This window comes from Pan paniscus, chromosome 2 (assembly GCF_029289425.2).
Source record: "Pan paniscus chromosome 2, NHGRI_mPanPan1-v2.0_pri, whole genome shotgun sequence".
Lineage (NCBI taxonomy): Eukaryota > Metazoa > Chordata > Mammalia > Primates > Hominidae > Pan > Pan paniscus.
Genome location: NC_085926.1, coordinates 152980231 through 153002104, shown reverse-complemented (window position 1 = coordinate 153002104; position 21874 = coordinate 152980231). Strand labels below are relative to the sequence as shown.

Genomic DNA, 21874 nt, shown 5'->3' with positions numbered 1-21874 from the left:
ATACCAAGTTGACGCTTATAGTCCCATATAAAGCAGGGTATGCAAAAACATACCTGTATTCTTAAAATATTTCACTTCAACTGAAGATGTGTTAAATAAAAAGTTTAAACGGAAAAGTGGACACTGCCACAGACGAGAATAGAGAATTAGGAGGTCTAAGATAACAAGAACCTGCAAACTTCAGCTCGACAATATTACCAACAGAATAAATTACTATTTTAAGTGTAAGCTTAATTTCAAAGCAATGTAAAGCAGCAATTCTTATACCAGTTGAGCATAAGCATTACTATATCAGACAGTCAAAGCAGGAAACCTGGATAACTGATTTGTTAAAAAGGAAATCTCATTGACTTACAGACTTAGACTTAGCTAAGCAGTTTTCATCTTCACAGCACATTATAACATTAACTTATATCTGCAGGTTCCTGAAGCTGTGCTATGCAATTACAGTTTGTTTTATGGAAACTGAGGCACAGGAAGAAGGAGAAACAGTTTCCATATTTAGACTGTGTCTGCAGAAGCTGAGGACAGAGGTACTCAGGATAAATCATCTTCTTGTTTCCCAGACATTAATTAGGTGTTTCCCAGCCTGAAATACGGAGTTCTGGACACGAAGTGCCAACCATATTACTCCCCTGGTTAGTGCTGCTCTACAACCAAAGACACAGCGTTAAGTCCAAGAAATTACCAGACAATTTTTTAAAGTGCTAGAACCCACAAAAATGGCAGGGAATGAAGCTACACGCCTTCATACAGTCGATTTGCCGATAAGCACTTTCCAAATGCTGACGCTGCAAGTCAGGTACTAGTTTTCAGTTTAATAAAATTGCCATTTGAATCATATATGGGGGAGGAATCGACTTGATCAAGAAGCTAAAGAGGGATATTTGGTTGCAATTACCCTTATTTTGAAACCAGACAAATAGACTGAAACCAGCTAAGAGGTCTTAAACTTTCATCTACAAAAGGACACACCAGCCCCGCACCGACCAACCCATGTGAGATTTAAACATTAATTATATAATAGGAAATCAGGTTAAAAGCAAGATGAAGAGGTGGGATAATGAAAAGATCTTCCGGTTAAGAAAAGTAAAAATAGAAAAGTGAGTTACAAATGAGAAAATCCGACAGAAACCAAAATGAAAACAAACCTTGCTTTTTAAAAAGAAGAAAAAAAAATCAGTGTCTGTACAGCAGAATGGCAAATTCCCAGCCCCCAAATCAGCCCCGGTGCAATCTGGTAGCGCGGATCTCGGTAACAAAACATAACTCCCCAAGGCAGAGGCCGCAGGGAACTATGGAAATGAACCTGAAGAGCCAACCTGACGTGACTTCCAGAGCCCTCCTCCAGGTCACCTTCTGGGCCCCTCTCCCTCCCCTCACTCTTCAGGTCCCAGTAGCGGCTCCTTCCCAGGGCACGCCTCCTCCACGGCCGCAGGGTCCTGGGCGCTCGGATCGCGCTGGACTTTAGCTGCGGACCCTGCTCAGCGCACCTCCCGGCAGCCGCTCCCCTCGGCTGGCTCTGCCCTCCCCGTGCCCGTCCCACGGGCTCCCAGCGCCCTGGGCGCTCGCGCCCTTTGGACCTTTCTCCCTCAGCTCGCTCTCCTGGGACTCACCAGTGGGATTCGGGAGAAGTTGGAGGCTGCTGAGCAGACACATCCCGACCAATGAGCGCACGGGGCCGGGTGGCAGTGGCGGGCTGAGAGCCCCGCCGAGCGCCTCTCAGTCGGTGCATCCGCCCAAGGCGCGCGGGCTCCAGGCTGAGGCCGGACTTGGGGGAGGTTCCGGACTCGCCTCCGCCCGGGCCGTGGGGCGACGAGGCACCTGGGCATCTCTCCGACCCGCACCCACAGAGACTCACCGTGACCCCTCAGCAGATCCCGCGCCAGGAGTTGGGCGGCTGCTCCAGCCTGCGCTCGGTCAAGCTTCGCCACTTGCACATCTCCGCGCCCCGCGCGTCTCGGCGCTCTCACGGCCACCCCCCCCCACCCCCCACCCCGCCTCGCCGCTGCAGGACCAGCGAGAGGAGCAGTTCCCTGGGTGACCTGAAGGTTTCCGCTAGGTCTCCCAAATCCAGTCACTTCATGTGAGGGGGCCAGGGAGACGGGGGGCGGGCGGTGGCAATGAAAATGTCCCATCCTCCCCACCCTCCATCTCACCATTCCCAAAAGGGCTTTGCTAAACATTTTTAGAATTGCTTAGCTTCGGGGCTTTCAAGAAAACAATACACGGGCTCTTCGGGATTCTCTAGTCCTGATGAGGGCTCCATCTCTCCCCTGTGGACCGGAGACTGTAATGCTTGCCTCTTCTCACGCTCTTCTTTCGCTCTCTTTCTCGCTCCCTTTCCTCCCTGAATCCAAGCTTCCTTCCTTCTTCATTTAAATGTCCTCTCTCCCTCCCTCCTTCGTTTTCTTTTTTCTTACTCTCCCTCCCCGTTTCCTTCTTTCCTTCCTTGCTCCTGCTTTCTCCACCCCGCTTCCCTCTTTCTTCCCTTTCTTTTTCTTGGTCGAAGTACTCTGATGTCAAGATCTGAACTGAAACTCTCCGCTCCCACCTCCTGACTTCAGGGACTCTTAAAACGTGTGTACATCGGAGGTTGAGGGTGGGGAGTGAGAAAGAGAAAAATAAACTAAAGTGTGTCTGCTCTACCTACTGAAATCAGCCGTAATGCGCCTGGACCCTCACAGTTGAATGCAAGCAAGCAGCGTACCCCTTTCACTCAAGACACAGCGATTCCTCCTCAAAGGGGTAAATACAAACAAGGAGATAAATACTTTAGGCACAAAGGCAGGTTCTTTGTATAAGCTACCTTTAGCAGCTATAATTGCCAAGGAGCTCAGAGGAACTAAACTTCCTTTTTTTTTTTTTTTTTTTTGCTTCCAGTGTACAAGTACCTTTAATACTGATCCCTTTCCTCTTTTGAATCACATGTAATTACACACACACACACACACACACACACATATTCACACTCCACTGCGGAATTCATACTGAAATAAAACTGGGTTTGCAATTATCTGTTTTTAATATCAAAATGATTTACTGCTTGAGAAGAGTCCCCTTGTGCTAAAAAATTTTCCATCTTTTTCATAGCAGAGAAAGCTGAAAAGCAAGGAGAAAAGGTAGTTCATCCTAATAAGTGGAATACAATGGAGAGACATTTCCCCAAAAAGCTAACCAATCTTTAAATAATTCGATTAATATAGAGGAAAAATGGAGTGTGTAGACCTAACAAGTGCTATTCACGTCTATTTACGCTTTCTCTGTGCATCTTACAGACACTATTTAGTCCTCACAACAATCCCGAAATATTGGTGTTTTCACTCCCACAAATAAGCATGCGGGGCTTGACTAGCGCCCTGGAAAGCATCTCAACTGGAATTTTTTTTTTCCTAGAGTCTCGTGCTGTCGCCCAGGCTGGAGTGCAGTGGTGTGATCTCTGCCTCCTGGGTTCAAGCGATTCTCCTGCCTCAGCCTCCTGAGCAACTGGAAATACAGGCACGCACCACCACACCGAGCTAATTTTGCGCGCGCGCGCGTGTGTGTGTGTGTGTGTGTGTGTGTACTTTTACTTTCGGGGTTTCTCCATATTGGCCAGGCTGGTCTCAAACTCCTGGCCTCAAGTGATCTACACACCTCGGTCTCCCAAAGTGCTGGAATTACAGGTGTTAGCCATCATGCCTGGCAGTGAGGACACTTTTAAAGGAAAAAAAAAAAAGGATTTACTTAAAATGTATGACAAAAGAAAAAAAATGCCTACTTAGAGTTAATTTTAGACTCTGACTTTCAGCTGATAGTCGACAGTATGGATTGGTAACTGGTTTCCCAGAACAAATATTTTTTTCTTTTTCTCTTTTCTTTCTGTTTTTTGTTGTTGTTGTTGTTGTTTTTTTGTTTAGATGAGGGTCTGTGTTGCCCAGGCTGGTCTCTAACTCTGGGCTCAAGCAATCCTTCAGCCTCAGCCTCTTAAGTAGCTTGGACTACCCACATCTGCCTTACAATATCTTGATTTCATTAAAGTTGATTAGAAACTTAGGGTTTTTGTTGTTGTTGTTTGTTTGTTTGTTTTTAAATCAAGAATGCTAAATCTCCTCCCAGAAGTTTGTGCAAGTTTGAGATAATTTTTTTAAGGGATCTTAAAGAGTCCCCAACTATTTACAGTAAGTAAATTTAGACAACGGAGGCTTACTGAGGTGGTCCAAGATCACTCAGTTCGGCTACTTATAGGAATGGAGGAGAAAGTAGCCCTCCTGGTGGCCATACATAAGTTATTAAGAATGGAATGCACTGGTTCTAGCAGTTTGCAGAATAGATCCTTAAAAACCACTGTGTGTGACACAAATGCTTGATGAATTTTTTTAAGTCCTTTAAAAATGCTATAGTGCATTTTTATATGCACCATTGAGCCAGCAGGCAAGTAAAAGAAAATCTTAGAAGCCAAAAACAAAGAGAGCTGTCAGAGGCATTTGGACCAGAGCAACTCCATCTTGAATAGGGGCTGGGTAAAATAAGGCTGAGACCTGCTGGGCTGAATTCCCAGGAGGTGAGACCTTCTTAGTCATACGATGAGGTAGGAGGTCAGTTGGCACAAGATATAGGTCAGAAAGACTGTGCTGATGAAACAGGATACTGTAAAGAAGCCAGCCAAAACCTACCAAAACCAAGATGGCCATGAAAGTGACCACTGGTGGTCCTCACTGCTCATTATTTGTAAATTTTAATGTATTAGCATGGTAAAAGACACTACCACCAGTGCCATGACAGTTTACAAATGCTATAGCAACATCCAGAAGTTAACCTATATAGTTTAAAAAGGGGAGGGACCCTCAGTTCCAGGAAATCTCTGCCCCTTTTCCTGAAAACTCATGAATAATCTACCCCTTGTTTGGCATATAATGAAGAAATAACTGTAAGTTTACTCAGTCAAGCCGCCTATGCTGCTGCTGTGCCTATAGAGTAGCCATTCTTTATTCCTTTACTTTCCTAATAAACTTGATTTCACTTTATGGATTCATCCTGAATTCTTTCTTGCAAGAGGTCCAAGAACCCTCTTTTGGGGTCTGGATCAAGATGTCTTTCTTGTAACACCGACAAAAAAATCAAGAAGGATATGTGAGTGCTGAAAACAGTAGCTGTCCTGGTGGTATCTATCCATTTCAAGAGGCCTCACTGGACTTAAGCGACCTAGAGCTTTCACTTTAACAGGACTTGCAAGTGCCAAGGGACTTCATACAAAGTGTAGTCCAGGGCAAAGTGAAAATGTGGGCTAACAAAAAATGAAACTCAGCCCCAACTCCCACTCCTCACCCCTACTCTTCCACAAGAAACATAGATATACTTGCTTTTTTCAGTCCTGACTCAGGCTGGTAAACTTACAACAAAAACTTTCTGTAAGAATTCATGATTTGGCCAGACTTTGGATGGATGTAGGACTAGAATTTATACTAATTGTGTAGCCTGAGTATTTCCAAGTTAAAGATCTATGGTAAAGTAGTCCAAGCTAGACTGTTCAAAATAAAAATTGAAAAACTTCCCACCATGGACTGTAACCAAAGGAACTTCTTGAGAATGAATTTAGGAAGCAAAATAATAGTTTATGGAAGATCTGATATGTGAGAAAGAATGATAAGCAAAGAATATAGTAACAACATAAATAAATCTAAGCAAACATTAACAAAAATAAAAGAATGGTGATAAAAAAGATCAACTAAAAAACCAGACAACGGGGTGTGTCAGCTGGGAGAGTTTAATTAGAATTAAAGCACTCTGAAGTCTTTACTCAATCAGGCCTGGTGGCGTGCACCTGTAGTCCCAGCTACTCAGGAGGCTGAGGCAGGAAAATCACTTGAGCCCAAGTTTGAGACCAGCCTGAGCAACATAGTGAGACCCTGGCTAAATAAATAAAATGAAGTCCTTACTTACGTTGTTGGAAAGAAGGATAATGATATTGATTAATTGTATAATTTAGACTTTATTAGGTTAATTATGTATGTAAAAAGTACTAATACAACCACAAAAAAGATAAAAATAGAGTTCATAAGGTCAAGTTTTGCAGAAAGAAAAAATAAAATTAAACATAAGTCAATCTAAAGGAGGACAGAAAAATAAAAAGTATTAGAGAAGAATATATAGGAAGTATAACATAAAATGCTAGAAATAAATCAAAATATATTAATTGCAATAAATATAATTGGACCAAATTCTCCAGTTAGAAGACACAGATTGGCATAAAACAAACAAATAAACAAAATCCAGCTGTCTTGTGTTTAAAAGAGACACACTTAAAACATAAGGCTATAGCATAGTTGAAAGTAAAATAGTTCAAAAAATATATCAAACAAATATAAGTGAAGGATTGCTGGTATAGTAAGGTTGTAACAAAACTAAAATTTTACCAAAAAAAGAGATTAATCAATTCAGCAGGCTGATAACATTGATAAAATTCTAAGCTTGATTACATCTAGTAGCATAAATTTTAAGTAAATACTACAAAAAATAATATAAGAATGAAAAGGGTAAAATCACCCATGTTAATGGGTGATTTTAATACACCTTTCTCAATATTTGATATATCAAGTGCACACATCAGTAAGGATATAGAAGATCTGGATAACAATATTAAAAGATAATCCAATAGAAATATATAGAACATTTCATCCAAGAATTGGAGACTGTACATTTTTTTAAGCACCTATGGAATATTTATAAACATTGATTATATGCCAAACTATTAAATAAGCTTCAGTGAATCTCAAAGACTTTTCATAACACATTTTTGGACCTTAACATGATTAAATAAAAATAAAACCACATATACATCTAGAAATTGTTAAACAATGCACACAAACACCTTAAAATAACACATAAATTGGCCAGGTGTGGTAACTCATGCCTGTAATCCCAGCACTTTGGGAAGCTGAGGCGGGAGGATCACTTGAGGTCAGGAGTTCGAGACCAGCCTGGCCAACATGGAGAAACCTCCCCTCTACTAAAAATACAAAAATTTGATGGGTGTGGTGGCACGTGCTTGTAATCCCAGCTGCTCAGGAGGCTGAGGTAGGAGAATCGCTTGAATGTGGGAAGCGGAGATTGCAGTGAGCTGAGATCATGCCACTGCACTCCAGCATGGGTGACAGAGTGAGACTCTGTCTCAAAAAAAAAGAAAGAAAGAAAAGAAACACACACACACACATAAATCAAAGAGCAAGAGCAAATCATAACAGAAGTGAAGAAACCTATAACTGAATGCAATAAAAATATTTCTTATCAATATATGTCAATTGAGGTATCTATCAATAGCAGAAAATTTGTAGCCTTAAATAATTTTATTTTAGAGTGAAAAAGCTAAAATTTAATGAGGTGAGCATATAACTTAGAAAGTTAGAAAAAGAAAACAACAAATCCTAAGAAAGTAAACTGATGCAGTAGTACATAAAAATGACCAGAGATAGTTTTCTTTTACCTTCAAATTAAAATTAAATATGAGTTCAATAGTAAGTATTGTGTTAGAAGGACTGGATGGTGTAGTTGGAAAAGAGAGAGAGAGAGAGAGGAAAAGGAAGGAGAGATGAAGAGAAGTGAATAGAAAAGAAGAAATAACTAATTAAATATTGGTAAATTATGTAGTATGATCATCAATACTGAAAAACCAAAGTAATCTACAAAATATTACTCATATTTATAAGACAGTAATATGATTGTTGGATAAAAGATCAATATTAAAAAATTAATTGCGTTTTTACAAGAGAAAAACATGAGAAAACACAACTTTAAAAGACCCATCTACAGTCCTATAGATAGACAGACAGATAGGCATTGGTATAAATATATAGACATATCCTTAAAAAAGCATTATAAAAAAAAAGGCAAGAAAAGAATATGCAACAGAGACTTAAATCATCCTTAAAGCCTAAAACATTTATTATCTGGCTTGATACAGAGCAAGTTTAGCTACCCTTGTGCTACCCAATGGCCAGAATTCTACTGAAAAGGCAGCCAATAATTGGTTTTGTTCTTTACAAGGACACTTTTTTTTTCCTCTTCTGGCAGATTGTACAAATTGATACTCTTTTCTAAAATTAATGCCATTGTGTTTTATTATTACCCACTACTATTGTTTAAAACATTCTATTTACAGCAAATTAATGTGGTGCACAAGGCTTAGTAGACTTCATGCACTGACTAGTGTCTAAATTGATATTCCTATTAGTGGTGTATAAGAAGTCAGGTGAGTAAGACTTGGTTTTATTTGGAGTTTTAGCTGGCATTTACTTATTAATTAATGAGACTGCACATCTCCTGTGCTGTGGTCATTTCTATTTATTCTTCATTTTAATGTCTGTTTGTTCTTAAAAATGTAAGATCATTTTTAACTTGTAGGCTCGGAAATGGGCCACTGACCTCTATTGGATTTAGCTGACTGGTTGTAGTTTGCAGATCCCTGGCTAGTAGATCCTCCAGAGATTATGTGATTCTATTGGGATATGCACCTTCGGTTGACTTTTCATTGACCAAGCTATTCCACAACTCGGAAAAATTTGCCCTTGTTGGAAACTGGTAGTGATGAAAATATGTTAGTTTAGTAATTTGTAGGAAACATAACAATACCAATGATTCTTGTTTAAAACCATGCAAATGAACTTTTTCCAGCAGAGATCCTATTGATTTCCAAGGAAACGATAACTCTAAACATTACATTTTATAGGCTAATAAAAGTTTTGATAGGCCAACATAGTTTTTAAAAAACTAAACTTTGGTAAACTTCAGTAAACAATTTTAGAAAACATTTATATTATCCAGAAATTTTAAAGAAACACATGACTTACAGCCCAACAAATTTACCTTTATGTGCAGTCTCAGAAAAAACCTGCAGATATGTGCAAGATTCTGTAGCAGCATGGTCTATAATAATTTTCAAAAAAGTAGAAACAATACAAAAGTCCATTGATAGGAGAATGGATAGATAATTGTAATACATTCATAAAATAGAATACTACAAAGAATACAAAATAACCAACTGCCCTAAACAAACCAACAAACCAACAAACCAAACAAACAAATCAAATGCAGCTAAACTACACAGAATACAAAATAACCAGTTGCAGCTAAGCAAATGAGAAAAATAATGTTGAATGAAAAAGCAAGAAAACTCTGTGTAGAATATTATAGATACAAAGAAAACAGAAGATGTAATGATTATGTAATCAGGGAATCCACAGTTTAGTGGGTAAGAAAAATGCAAACAAGCATTTACAGTAGATTTGCATGTGATGGAAAAGTGTTTACTCTTTTTGGCATGGTGGAATTTGTGCAGTGGAGCAATAAAGTCCGAGTGTCCGTTATAATGCCTGTGTTGCATTGATGGGAATGAGGAGGATGGGAAAGGATGGAGGCAAGGAGATCTGTTAAAGGGCTAGGACAGTGATTCTTATGAGAGATATTTTAAAAATAAATAAGTGATCTAAGGCAATTGGAGAGATTTTTGAGGTAAAATCCATAGGACTTAGCGACTTTTTCATATTGAAAGTAAAGAAGAAAGAATCCAGAATGACTCCTACAGTATCAGGCAACTGGATAGATCTGTCACTTCATTGAGATGGGGAACATTTGATAGTGGTGGTGGTGAGTTGTGGATAGGATGATGGACATCTTGTTGAAATTGTAGCATTACTGTCATACAACGAGATATTTGCCACTCCTGACAATTTGGTAAAACATCTAAATATTTGTTACATGCCAAATGCAATAATTAATTGTGATGATGGGAGAAATACGACTCAGAAATATTATACCTCCAAATTTCATTCAAGAAAAAATACCCTATAATTACCAAACGATTATTTGAAAACAGTCACTCACTAAGCAGTTTTTCAATTGACTACAGCTGAGTGACTGAAAATTAAATTTCAAAACATAGAATTGGGCCTATTCCCTGGCTAAACTGTTCCATGTGCTGATACGGTCGGGCAGGAAAGTCCCTCCCTAACATGCTGCACGTGCTACGCGTATGAGGATGTGACTAAGCTCAGTTACAGAGATATGCTCATCCCCTCATGTCTCCCAGATGATTATGTGTTTCATCCCAGCAACACACTAAAATTCCTTTACTGGCAATATGCAGAGAAAGGGGAAAGGAGGGTAGTTTCACAGCACAACTTGTGTGGATAGTTTGCATTCACAAGCCTGGAACCAATTCTGGCCTGGAGGGAGGGCTGATTTTGAGCCCTTGGTATGCCCATCACCACATACCAAGGAACATGTGCATATGATTCATTCACATTAGACCTCTCTGATGCATTTCCTGTGGACAGCTGTGGCCCTGACTCTGGGGGCGAGAGCAGGGTATTGAATACTACACAGCAGCAGCCACAGGAATAAACCCAAACACCCCAGATTTTTCTCAGGGGGACATCTGTTCAATTTTGGCATGATTAACCTTTAAATCTCTGGTTCTTTCTGACTCTGATGTTTGGCAGAGGTGCTGATTCCAGATAATCAAAACTAGGACAAGCAAGGTGAAGAAATGCGTCTTCTAAGCAACTCCTGAGTGGGAAAGTATATGTCTTAACTTGAAATAATCATATTCAAAATGTAATCAATTCCCAACTTCTCTTGGATCCTTAATGCTTCCAGGAAAAGTGCCAGGTGAAACAGAAATATCTAAATTTTAGACTTTTATGTTCCGTGCTTTATTTATTTATGCTTTGTACCGTACCAATCCTTTTGCAAAGATAAAGCTTATCTTGAACCCCATCATTCTTAATCCTTTTCATCAGCTGGTCATTCTTACCACAAGCATTCTTACCAAGTCAGATTATTGCATTTACCTAGATCCTTTAAGTCCAAGCAAAAAGAACACTTTTAAAAACTCATCCTGATCTGTTTATGCAGATGTATGTACATAGTGGCTTCTGGTGTATACTTTCATTATAATGTTTAAAATATCTCAAAGTCAAATCCTAAAGAAACGAACTGCTCCTTGTCACAAGATGCTTTTAATGTAAGAAATCTTTTCAAGTATAGTGATTGAGGATGTTATTTCACAAAAGCTTATTCAATGCACATTAATGTACCGTAAATTTTAAAACTAGGCCAGAAAAATTAAAGAAATAAAAGTGTTAAGAGGGCCCATTTGACTAGTGCAATATTGTATATAATTGAAAAATAGCTCCAAAAACATTAAACAATATGATTGTCTTGCTTTTGTCTCAATCACACTAACTATATTCTTATAGGAGAGTTGTTGTCTGTTTGCATCGTCCACCTGTCTTATCTAGTGGTTATTGGTAGAGGCAGCAGTTACATTCCAAAAGGAAAACAGTCTCTTCCTGTTCCCTCTGGTCATACCCATTTCCTGTTGCTTCTGGGGCTGGGTAGGGAAGCAGTTCTCAATAAGGTCCTTCTGCTGATGTTAACCAACATCACATGGACAAGGGCAAGGGAGTCACATTCTTGTTGAGTACTAGGGTATTAAAATAGCTGAAGGTAATGGAGCCTATTCCTAGTCCATTAATCTGATGGTATTGCTTTTTACTCATTTGAAACCCAGTGAGTTTCTTCCTGCCTAGGAATTCAGGGTGATATTAATTTCTCCAGTCACTATTTAAGTAGGTGTTAATAAAAGTAAGAAGGGTTCTCCATAAAGTACAATGTTTCTCTTCCCGTAATATCATGAATAAATTGCTAAGGCAAAATTTCACATTATAACAAGGAATGATATGAATAATATTATTTGAAGGTGTCTCAAAGAAAAAGGGCCAGGTTAGTGCTCTTCAATTACTGGGATTTTCATCTTCCTTCCAAGTCATTCACTTGTGAGCTCAGTCATCCTGGGCCTTAACAAACCTCTCTTAACTCTGAGTTGCCCCGAGCTGATCAATTCTTTCATCCCTCTCACTGAAAGCATCTTTAATTTTCTCTGTTATTTCTAGCCTGATGACATTTCTTAATCTTTAATACATCTATTTCTTGAACTTTCAGTTCTCTTAGCTTCTACAACATTGTACTGGTCTCTCCCTCCTCTTTGTCCTCCATTTGCCTACTAAATAAAGCATCATTTCGTCTCTTTTCATCTCTCTCTTTCTAGGATTTCTTCCTTGACTGTTTTTATCCGTATCATTATTTCAGCTTTGATCTCATGGCAGACAACTCCCAAACTTACAACAATTAGTCCAACATATTCCCCACTTTTCCTTTCATTTGTAGAATGCTTCACAAACCCATGCGCTCGTGAAACCTACATACTTTACAGGCTCAGCCTTGTTCCAGTTCATCTAGGCTTGACACATCCCAGTGGCCTTCGATGAGTCCTTTATTATTCCCCAACAAACAATGAATTTACAAATCTCAGCATTATCAACTCCACAGGATCTCTTGAATCCTTTTCCCTACACTTTATTTCCAAAGCCAACATTAGGCAGCAGAAATTCTATTCTCTTATTTTCCCTGGATTATTATACTAACATTTTGAACATTATCCTTAGAAAGACACTATTTCATCTTTTCTTGATCTCAATTCATTGTTCACATTATTTCCTGGTCGATTAAATAGAAACTTAGAATATTTTACTCACTCAGATGTTCAAAAACTTTCAATAACTCTCTAGGTCTGCAAAATTCTGTATTTTCAGATTTTATGCCTGCTAAGCCTAATTTAATAAAACTTGTGCTACTTTAGCACGTGCTATGCTAGGCCTGTTAGAATGTGAAATGTAGTTAAAAGTATAGAAACAAAAAAATGTAGCTGATATCATGACACCAGTGACACCGTGTCAGACCAGCCTAAAATATTCAAGTTTTGGGAGGAATTATTTTGGCTTCAAGAGCTTTATTAATGCGTAATTGACATAACAATAAACTGCACATATTTAAGTGTATAATTTAATAAAATGTGACATTTATTATGTATATGCCCATGAAAGAGTCATCCAATCAAGATAATAAAGTTATCCGTCACCTTCTAAAAGTACCTCTTGTGCCTTGGTGATGTCTCCCTGCTGCCCTTCCCCACCTATCTCTTATTCTCAGGCAACCATTGATTGCCTCTCTGTTACTATACCGTTTGTATACTAGTTTGCATTTTCTAGAATTTTATATAGATGTAATTACACAGTATACACTCTTTTTTGCCTTTTTACATTCAGCATAATTATGCTGATATTCATTCACATAGTAGCATTAGTTCATTCTTTTGTTTATTATTGAATAGTATTCCATTGAATGGATATCCCTTAGTTTGTTTATCAATTCCCTTGTTGATAGAAATTTGTTTAATTTATAGCTTGGGGCTATTACACATAAAGCTTCTGTGAAAATTCATTTTTAAGTCTTTACATGAACATATGCTTTCACTTTTCCTAGGTAAATATCTAGGAGTGCAATAGCCGAATCGTGTGGCAGTAATGTTTAACTATTTAACAAACTGCCAAACTATTTTCCAAAGTGGTTGTAGCATTTTTCACACCAGTACTGTATAAGCATTCCATTTGCCCCACATTCTTGTTAACTCTTGGTACAGTCAATCTTTTTAGTTTTAGCCATTGTAATTGGTGTATGATGGTGTATCATGGTCTTAATTTGCATTTCCTTAATGACTAATGATGTTAAGTGTCTTTTCATGTGTCTATTTGTTATCCATATATCTTGTTTGGTGAAGTGTTTGAAAGTATTTTAAAAGGAAAATAAGGGACGGGCACAGTGGCTCATGCCTGTAATCCCAGCACTTTGGGAGGCCGAGGTGGGCAGATCACGAGGTCAGGAGTTCAAGACCAGCCTGACCAACAAGGTGAAACCCTGTCTCCACTAAAAATACAAAAATTAGCCAGGTATGGTGGCACGCACCTGTAATCCCAGATACTCAGGAGGCTGAGGCAGGAGAATCATTTGAACCTGGCAGGTGGAGTTTGCAGTGAGCCAAGATGGTGCCACTGCACTCCAGCCTGGGTGACGGAGTGAGACTCAGTCTCAAAAAAAAAAAAAAAAAAAAAAGGAAAATAAATTGCAAAAGCTAAATCTGTTATATAAATTTTTAAAACATACAAAAATCTATTTTATCTTTGAATGAGAGGTGGTTTTTTTTTCAAATTGCCTGTGTTTTCTCCCAAATAATTGTTGGAATAATAACTACAAATAAAGTCTCTGGGAGAATGTTTTGCAAGCACAAGGAAAGCATAGCTTTCTTCAACATTATCTACATCCAGAAAATACATTATATGAATCCAACCTAAATATTCTGCCTTATTACTCATGGTTCCTCTATAGTCTCTAAATCAGTGAGTTCTAAAACATGCTATGCGTTCTAATGTTAGGAGGTGAGATGGTTGTAGGGGTATACAGAGTTATTATATAAGGATAAATCTCACTGTAAGAATGGTATTCTATTTTGACTTCTCTTTAGATTCACTTACGTCAAGAAAAAAAGTCTCAGCTTGGAAATTATATTTGTGTAACATCTCTGTAATAATAGCTGATCACTTTTCTCAACAGAGAGCAGTCCTTAGTCTCAGGCTTTCAGCAGATGAGAGTACCAAGCTAGAATTTTTTCATTGTATTTACTTTTTCAGTAAGTGACATAGATTTTCAATCAGTCAGCCAGTGACAGCAATGTAAAATGTCATTACACCATGTATTTCAGTTAAAGGAAATGAGTTTATTGATAGAAAACACATTACATAAGTAATATTCAATTGATACTCAGATTCATCAAAAGTCATTACCATAATACACAAATGACTCAATTTGGGGAAACATTATTTAATATTTAGCCCAATTACTTTCAAATGATGATACTCACTCCATGGAAAACTAGGGTTTACAAGGAGGTGCCTCCACTACTGGGTTGAGGAGATGGCAATGAGCAGGCAAGCAGAGAGTGAGCAAGAAGTTTAAGGAAACCAGCCCTGGAATCAACTAGAGCAACTCATATTACTTATTTATAGAAAACAGGAAACTTCAAAAAAATACAAAGAGGGCAATAATCATGCATATTCACATCTGTGATTATTTCCTTTTACTGTATAGTCTTTCAATCTTTTTCTAAGCTCATACACATTTTTTAAATTACATTGTCATAATGTTACATACTTAAAAAAACTAGTACTATAAAATGCTAATTTTCTGTCATTAAATGCTCTTTAAAAATTAATTTGTGGACTGTAGAATATTTATTTAAACTGTAAACCTTAGCTTCATTTCTATATAAAATGAAAATTGGACTAGACGACATCTAGAATTGTCTTCCTGGTCTAATAGCCCTTCGCTCTGTTAAGTGAATAGTGAAACACTTCTGAATTACTTAAATAATTAAATCCCTGTCCTATTCACCCTGAAAGGCAGTTCATGGAACTGCCTATGTGAGAAGTAGCTCCACTGCACAGCAACTACAACAATTTGGAACATCAGTGTATATATCTACAACTTGAGTCCGTATTTGAAAGCACTGTCTTTTATGACCACAGTGTCATATTATGTATGAAATGCTTCTCCTAATTAGTCACCACCCTCTCACTTTACCTCAGCTCAGCCTGCTCTGGAGGGTGACTGACTGCCTGTCTATTTAAGGCACCTCCCAGGGCTCCACATGAGCATAAGTCATCTCACTCATGTTTTAAGTTAGGCAATCCAAAACTTAACCTTTGTGCTTGCTAAGAATTTATCATGCAACTTTTTTTGTTGTTATGTACTAGCAGATAAAGAGACAAAATTTCACCTTATTTATATAGATTTCAAGAAAAGTTAAAGATAACTATAAGCTGCTCTTTGTTGAAGGCTGAATGTGACTATATCTTGTTCCACTTTTCTGTAGCTCGTGCTGGGGGAGGTGTCTCCATTTGTCTTTATATCTGTAGGGTCTTTAGGACTTAAGGGAAGGGTAATTTATTCATTTTATTTCATAAATATTTTCTAAGTACACACATATGCTAGCCATTCTGGTAGGTCCTTAAGACATAGAGATAAATAGAATATTCCCTTTTCTTAAGTCTTAGTCTAGTAAGGGAGAGAGGAAGAGAGAAAAACAGTAGCTACAGCTATATGTGCCTTGATGAAAGAATGTCCAAAGTGGTTAGTTAAAAGAAACACACAATCACACACACACTTCAGAAATGAGACTGTCTTTGAGGAAAGTGCCAAAGGATACTTTACTGGGTTGAATAGAGTCCTTGCAAAACTCATGTCCTTCCTGCAACCACAGAATGTAATCTAATTTGGAAACAGGATTGTCACAGATGGAATTAGCTAAGAAAAGGTCATACTGGAGTAGGATGACCCTTATGCAGTATGACTGGTGTCCTTCTAAGATGAAGAGAAGACACACAGAAACAGAGACACTAATTTAGTTGGGGAGAATATGGCCATGTGATAACAGAAGCAAAGATTGAGTGATGCACCTACAAGCCAAAGGACACCAAAGGTTGTTGACAAACACCAGAAGCTAGAAGAGTCAAGGAAGGATTCTCCCCTAGAAAATCTTAGAGCACAGCTCTGCCAGCACATTGATTTCAGACTTCTAATCTCCGGACTGGTGAGGCAATATATTTTTCTTGTTCTAAGCACCAGTTGCACTTTGTTGCAGCATCCCTGGAAAATTAAGAACATATCTAGGAGCTCATTAAGTAGATTGAGGGGAAAGATTTTCCAAGTGAAGGTAACAGTATGTTCAAAGGCATGCAGGAGTGAAAGAGTATTCAGAAGAGTCTCATCAACATAATTGAGTTACCTAAATACAATGTGATATGTGCAGTTTAATAAATAACATACACACAAACAGTGTGTGATAGTCCTCATTATTTCACACATTTCGTATATGCCTCAGAATCAACAAGAGAAATGAAACAAACCTTTTTTCCTTAGCCTCACTTAATGAATCTCCCAATCTCTGACTTTGCGGCTGCATGGCCGTCTTCTCTTGTGCCTTCATTATTGAATATTTTGCAAATCAGAGGGTTAGAACAGTGCTTACATATATACATATATTTGTTATATTATATATGTATAATTTTTTTTTGAGACAGAGTCTCACTCTGTTGCCCAGGCTGAAGTACAGTGGCAGGATCTCGGCTCACTGCAACCTCCACCTGCCAGGTTCAAGCGATTCTCCTGTCTCAGCCTCCCGACTAGCTGGGATTACAGGTTCCTGCCCCATGCCCGGCTAATTTTTGCATTTTTAGTAGAGACAGAGTTTGCCATGTTGGCCAGGCTGGTCTCTAACTCCTGACCTCAGGTGATCCACTCACCTCGGCCTCCCAAAGTGCTGAGATTACAGGCATGAGCCACCATGCTGGGCCTTCTCTTTCACTTCTTATGAGGACATTAGTCCTATCAGATTAAACTACCACCCATACCACCTCATTTAACCTTGATTATCTCTGTAAAGCCCCCATCTCCCAAATACAGTCACATTGAGAGTTAGGGCTTCAACATATGAATTTGAGGGCAAAACAGTTCAGTTCATAACAGCTTGCTTTTTCCCATTACCAAGAGACCATATAAACCCTTTCTTCCCCTATATGCAGGCATCTTTTTGGGAAAAGGTGCAGAGGAGGAAAAGGCTCATTTGGGGGAAGAAAGCAACGGTATATATAATATAATCAAATATAATACATAATATATTATATAATCAAATATAATGTATAATATATTATATAATCAAATATAATGTATAATATATTATATAATCAAATATAATATATAATATATTATATAATCAAATATAATATATAATATATTATATAATCAAATATAATATATAATATATTATATAATCAAATATAATATACAATATATTATATAATATACAATATATTATATAATATATAATATAATATATCATATATTACAGAATTAAATATTATATATAAATATTTTTTTATTATAAATAAAATATAAAATATAAAATATAAAATATATATGAAAATATCTATTTATATAAAAAATATATAAATATAATATATATTATATAATTATATACTTATATATTATAAATGATATATTATATCTTTATATAATATGTATATATTATAATATATAATATATATTTTAATATATAAATAATATACATTATATGTATATTATTATATAATATATAAATAATGTACATTATATGTATATTATTATATAATATATAAATAATGTACATTATATGTATATTATTATATAATATATAAATAATGTACATTATATGTATATTATTATATAATATATAAATAATGTACATTATATGTATATTATTATATAATATATAAATAATGTACATTATATGTATATTATTATATAATATATAAATAATGTACATTATATGTATATATATTATAATATATATATTATATAATAATATACATACAATGTATATATTTATATGTTATATAATAATATACATATAATGTATATTACTTATATACATTATATATGTACATTATATGTATATTATTATATAATATATAAATAATATATTACAAAGTATATAATATATTGTATATAATTATATAACATAAATATATAACATAATTATATAACATAAATATAGAACATATATTTATATAATTAATAAGGTCATTAATTACATATTTAGTTTTGACTTAGTTCTTTCCTTTCTTTTTTTTTTTTTTTTTTTTGAGATGGAGTCTCAGTCTGTCCCAAGCTGGAGTGTGGTGGCACTATCTCGGCTCACTGCAACCTCCACCTCCCGGGTTCAGTGATTCTCCTGCCTCAGCCTTCCGGGTAGCTGAGATTACAGGCATGTGCCACCATGCCCAGCTAATTTTTGTATTTTTAGTAGAGACAGGGTTTCACCATGTTGGCCAGGGTGGTCTCGAACTCCTGACCTTGTGATCCGTGGGCCTCGGTAACAGGTGTGAGCCACTGCGCCCAGCCAATTCTTTCCTTTTTAAAGTTTCCATTTGTGTGTCAATATTTTCAAGCTTGTCTTTTATGTCTCAGAACATAATAAACATAATTATTTTAAAATATATTTCTAATAATATCATTACTTCTGGATACTTGCCTGGTTCTATTGCCTATTGTTTCCCCAAAGTTTTGTTTCTGTTCTTTTTTATTCTCATGTGCCTTGTTATTTTTGACTGAATGTTGGAAATTGTATGTAAAATATTGTGAAATAATTCTAAGTTTAGTTTGATATTATATTTCTTCACAGAGCATTACATTTGCCTCTTGCTGGTAATGAAGGAAGAACAATCTTGAACTCATAGAACTAAAAATAAGGCTGGTAGCTGAATTTCCAACAGGAAGAATGAATGTCCAAAGACAATAAAAAGATAGTCTTTAAAGTTTTGAAAAAATATGTTTTTGAAGGATAAAGATAAACTAAATAGCATTTGTTAGCAACAGATCCAAACCAAGAGAAATATTGAAGGGTATTCTTGCAGATAGAAAAGAATGCAGGTGAAATTTCAGAAAGAACAATGCAAAGGTAAGTAGATAGATACCTATAAATTAATATTAAATATGTAAAACAATAGAATTACAATGGCAAGGATGAGGCAAGTATACTATTTAGCACCCTTCCTATTCAACTTTGAATAAGAAATCCTAGCTAGGGTGATAAGCACAATACATAGAAATAAAAATGTTAAAGGGTTTGGAAAGGAGAAAATAAAACTGCTGTTATTTGCAAATAATATGATATGTACCTAGAAAATGTAAAAGAACATACAGAGTGGACAACTGGCCTGGCACGGTGGCTCACGCCTGTAATCCCAGCACTTTGGGAGGCTGAGGCGGACAGATCACTTGAGGCCAGGAGTTCGAAACCAGCCTGGCCAACACGGCAAAACCCTGTGTCTACCGAAAATACAAGAATTAACTGAGAGTGTGGCAGGTGCCTGTAATCCCAGCTACTCAGGAGGCTGAGGCACAAGAATGGCCTGAATCCATGAGGCAGAGTTTGCAGTGAGCCAAGACTGTGCCACTGCACTCCAGCCTCGGCAACAGAGCAAGACTCTGTCTCAAAAAAAAAAAAAAAAAAAAAAACCTACAGATAAATTGTTGGAATTAATAAGTAAATCTAGTAAGGTTGAGTTATACAAAGTCACCAAAAAATTAATTTTATTTCTATACATCAGTAACAAATACAGGTTTGTAATGTGGTTGTTAAAAGTTTTAGCTTTCCCCTCTGTCACTTCCTGTCCCAGAATAAAGCTGAATGAATAATGCTTGATACCTTTTTTTTTTTTTGAGACGGAGCCTCGCTCTGTCGCCCAGGTTGGAGTGCAGTGGCGCCATCTGGGCTCACTGCAAGCTCCGCCTCCCTGGTTCACGCCATTCTCCTGCCTCAGCCTCCCGAGTAGCTGGGACTACAGGCACCTGCCACCACGCCCAGCTAATTTTTTGTATTTTTAGTAGAGACGGGGTTTCACCATGTTAGCCAGGATGGTCTCTATCTCCAGACCTCGTGATCTGCCCACCTCGGCCTCCCAAAGTGCTGGGATTACAGGCGTGAGCCACCGCGCCCGCCCGGCGATACTTTTAATTTATACAGCTGCTTTTAACTTGATACAATTTTTAAAAGTGTTACATGCAAATGATCATTTGATAATGTATACACTTCAAAGTTCTGAAAGATTTAGAATTTGTCTTTAGCCCTCTAACTGATGTTTGCATCCACCCAAAATTAGTACAGTGAAACCAAAACTCCAAAGGGATATTGTTAGGAGGTGGGGTCTTACGAAGGTAATTAAGTGAGGTTATGAGGGTGGAACCTCCATGATGGGATTGTGTCCTTATAAGAAGAGAAAGAGAATAGAGCAAAAGTGCTCTCTCTCTCTCACTCTCTTTCTCTCTCTCTCTCTCTCTGCCTCTCTGCAGGTACTCACCAAGGAAATCCAGGTGAGAACATAAACAGGAAAAAATGGCCCTCACTAAGAACCTGACCATGCTGGCACTCTGATTACAGACTTCCACCCTCCAGAACTGTGAGAAACACGTTTGTTAAGCCACAAAATATTTACTGTGGCAATTCTTTGAGGTGAGAAATGGTATTCTGTTATTGCAGCCTAAAGTGAGACACCCTCCCTGAATCTTGTCCTTACATCTCCCCACTCTCACCATTTTGCTCCTTCTTGGTATCATCAGGGTCTCAGAACTTCTGCTCCATCACAACAGTAAGCACCTACTTACAGGGAAGACTGTGAGGACTCTAGGATCATGAAGTGTTAGATGTGGAAGAAAATTTAAATTATCTTGTTCAAACTGCTTCATTTTACAAATGAGTAAATTAAGGACCAGAAAAACCAATATATTTACCCTTAATTACCTGTCCTAAGGTAGAAATGCCTTTTGAAAGTTAGTAAACCATCTTAACCATAAGTATTTCATTTAACACAGTATGAAAACTTCCAGCCAGCAAGAAGGATCTTTAATAATGGGGTTTCAGCTTTCAGCAAGCCCAAAGGGAGGACATTTGCAGATCAAAGTGGCTGTCTCACAGCTGTGAAATCATAATTTTGCTGCAACCTCTCAGCATGTTATTCTTGTTCCCAGTCTCCCAAAGGGCAGGTATGAAGATCTATTCCTAAAGTCAGTAATCTATGACTTAGTAGGCCAAAGTAATTTTAAGTGGCAAGTAAAGTATTTGTGGTCACCCTCTACCCTTATTGTTACTGTTCAAAAGAGTAATCAACTGATTAACAACTCCTACTTGGAGACTCTGGGTTTAGTTGCCTGCCCAACAAAATCTACTCAGCAACCCTTGTACCGAATTCTCATATTGTTTAATTTTTTTTCATTTTATTTGTGTGTTTATTATGTTATGAGTAATGATAATTTCTGTTACACATGTGTGTATGTATATCTTTTCTGATTGATTAGACTATATAAAATTCAAATGGCAATTTAAGAATTATATAGTTCTTATACTATTAAT

The 21874-nt window shown here is 37.2% G+C and overlaps 1 protein-coding gene across 8 annotated transcripts in view; it reads right to left on the bottom strand.

Annotated features, from left to right (window-relative positions):
• The window catches only part of MME (membrane metalloendopeptidase), a 101257-nt gene extending 97114 nt beyond the window's left edge, over nucleotides 1-4143 (bottom strand). The window contains exon 1 of one of the 8 annotated variants that reach the window (XM_003806098.5): nucleotides 1617-4143. The gene's annotated coding sequence lies outside the window, so the exon portion shown is untranslated. Of the gene's footprint in view, nucleotides 1-355 lie in introns of all 8 variants that reach the window. The other 7 variants (XM_003806097.5, XM_063602990.1, XM_003806099.8 and 4 more) reach the window with 7 other exon arrangements.
• Between the last annotated feature and the right edge of the window lie 17731 nt (nucleotides 4144-21874).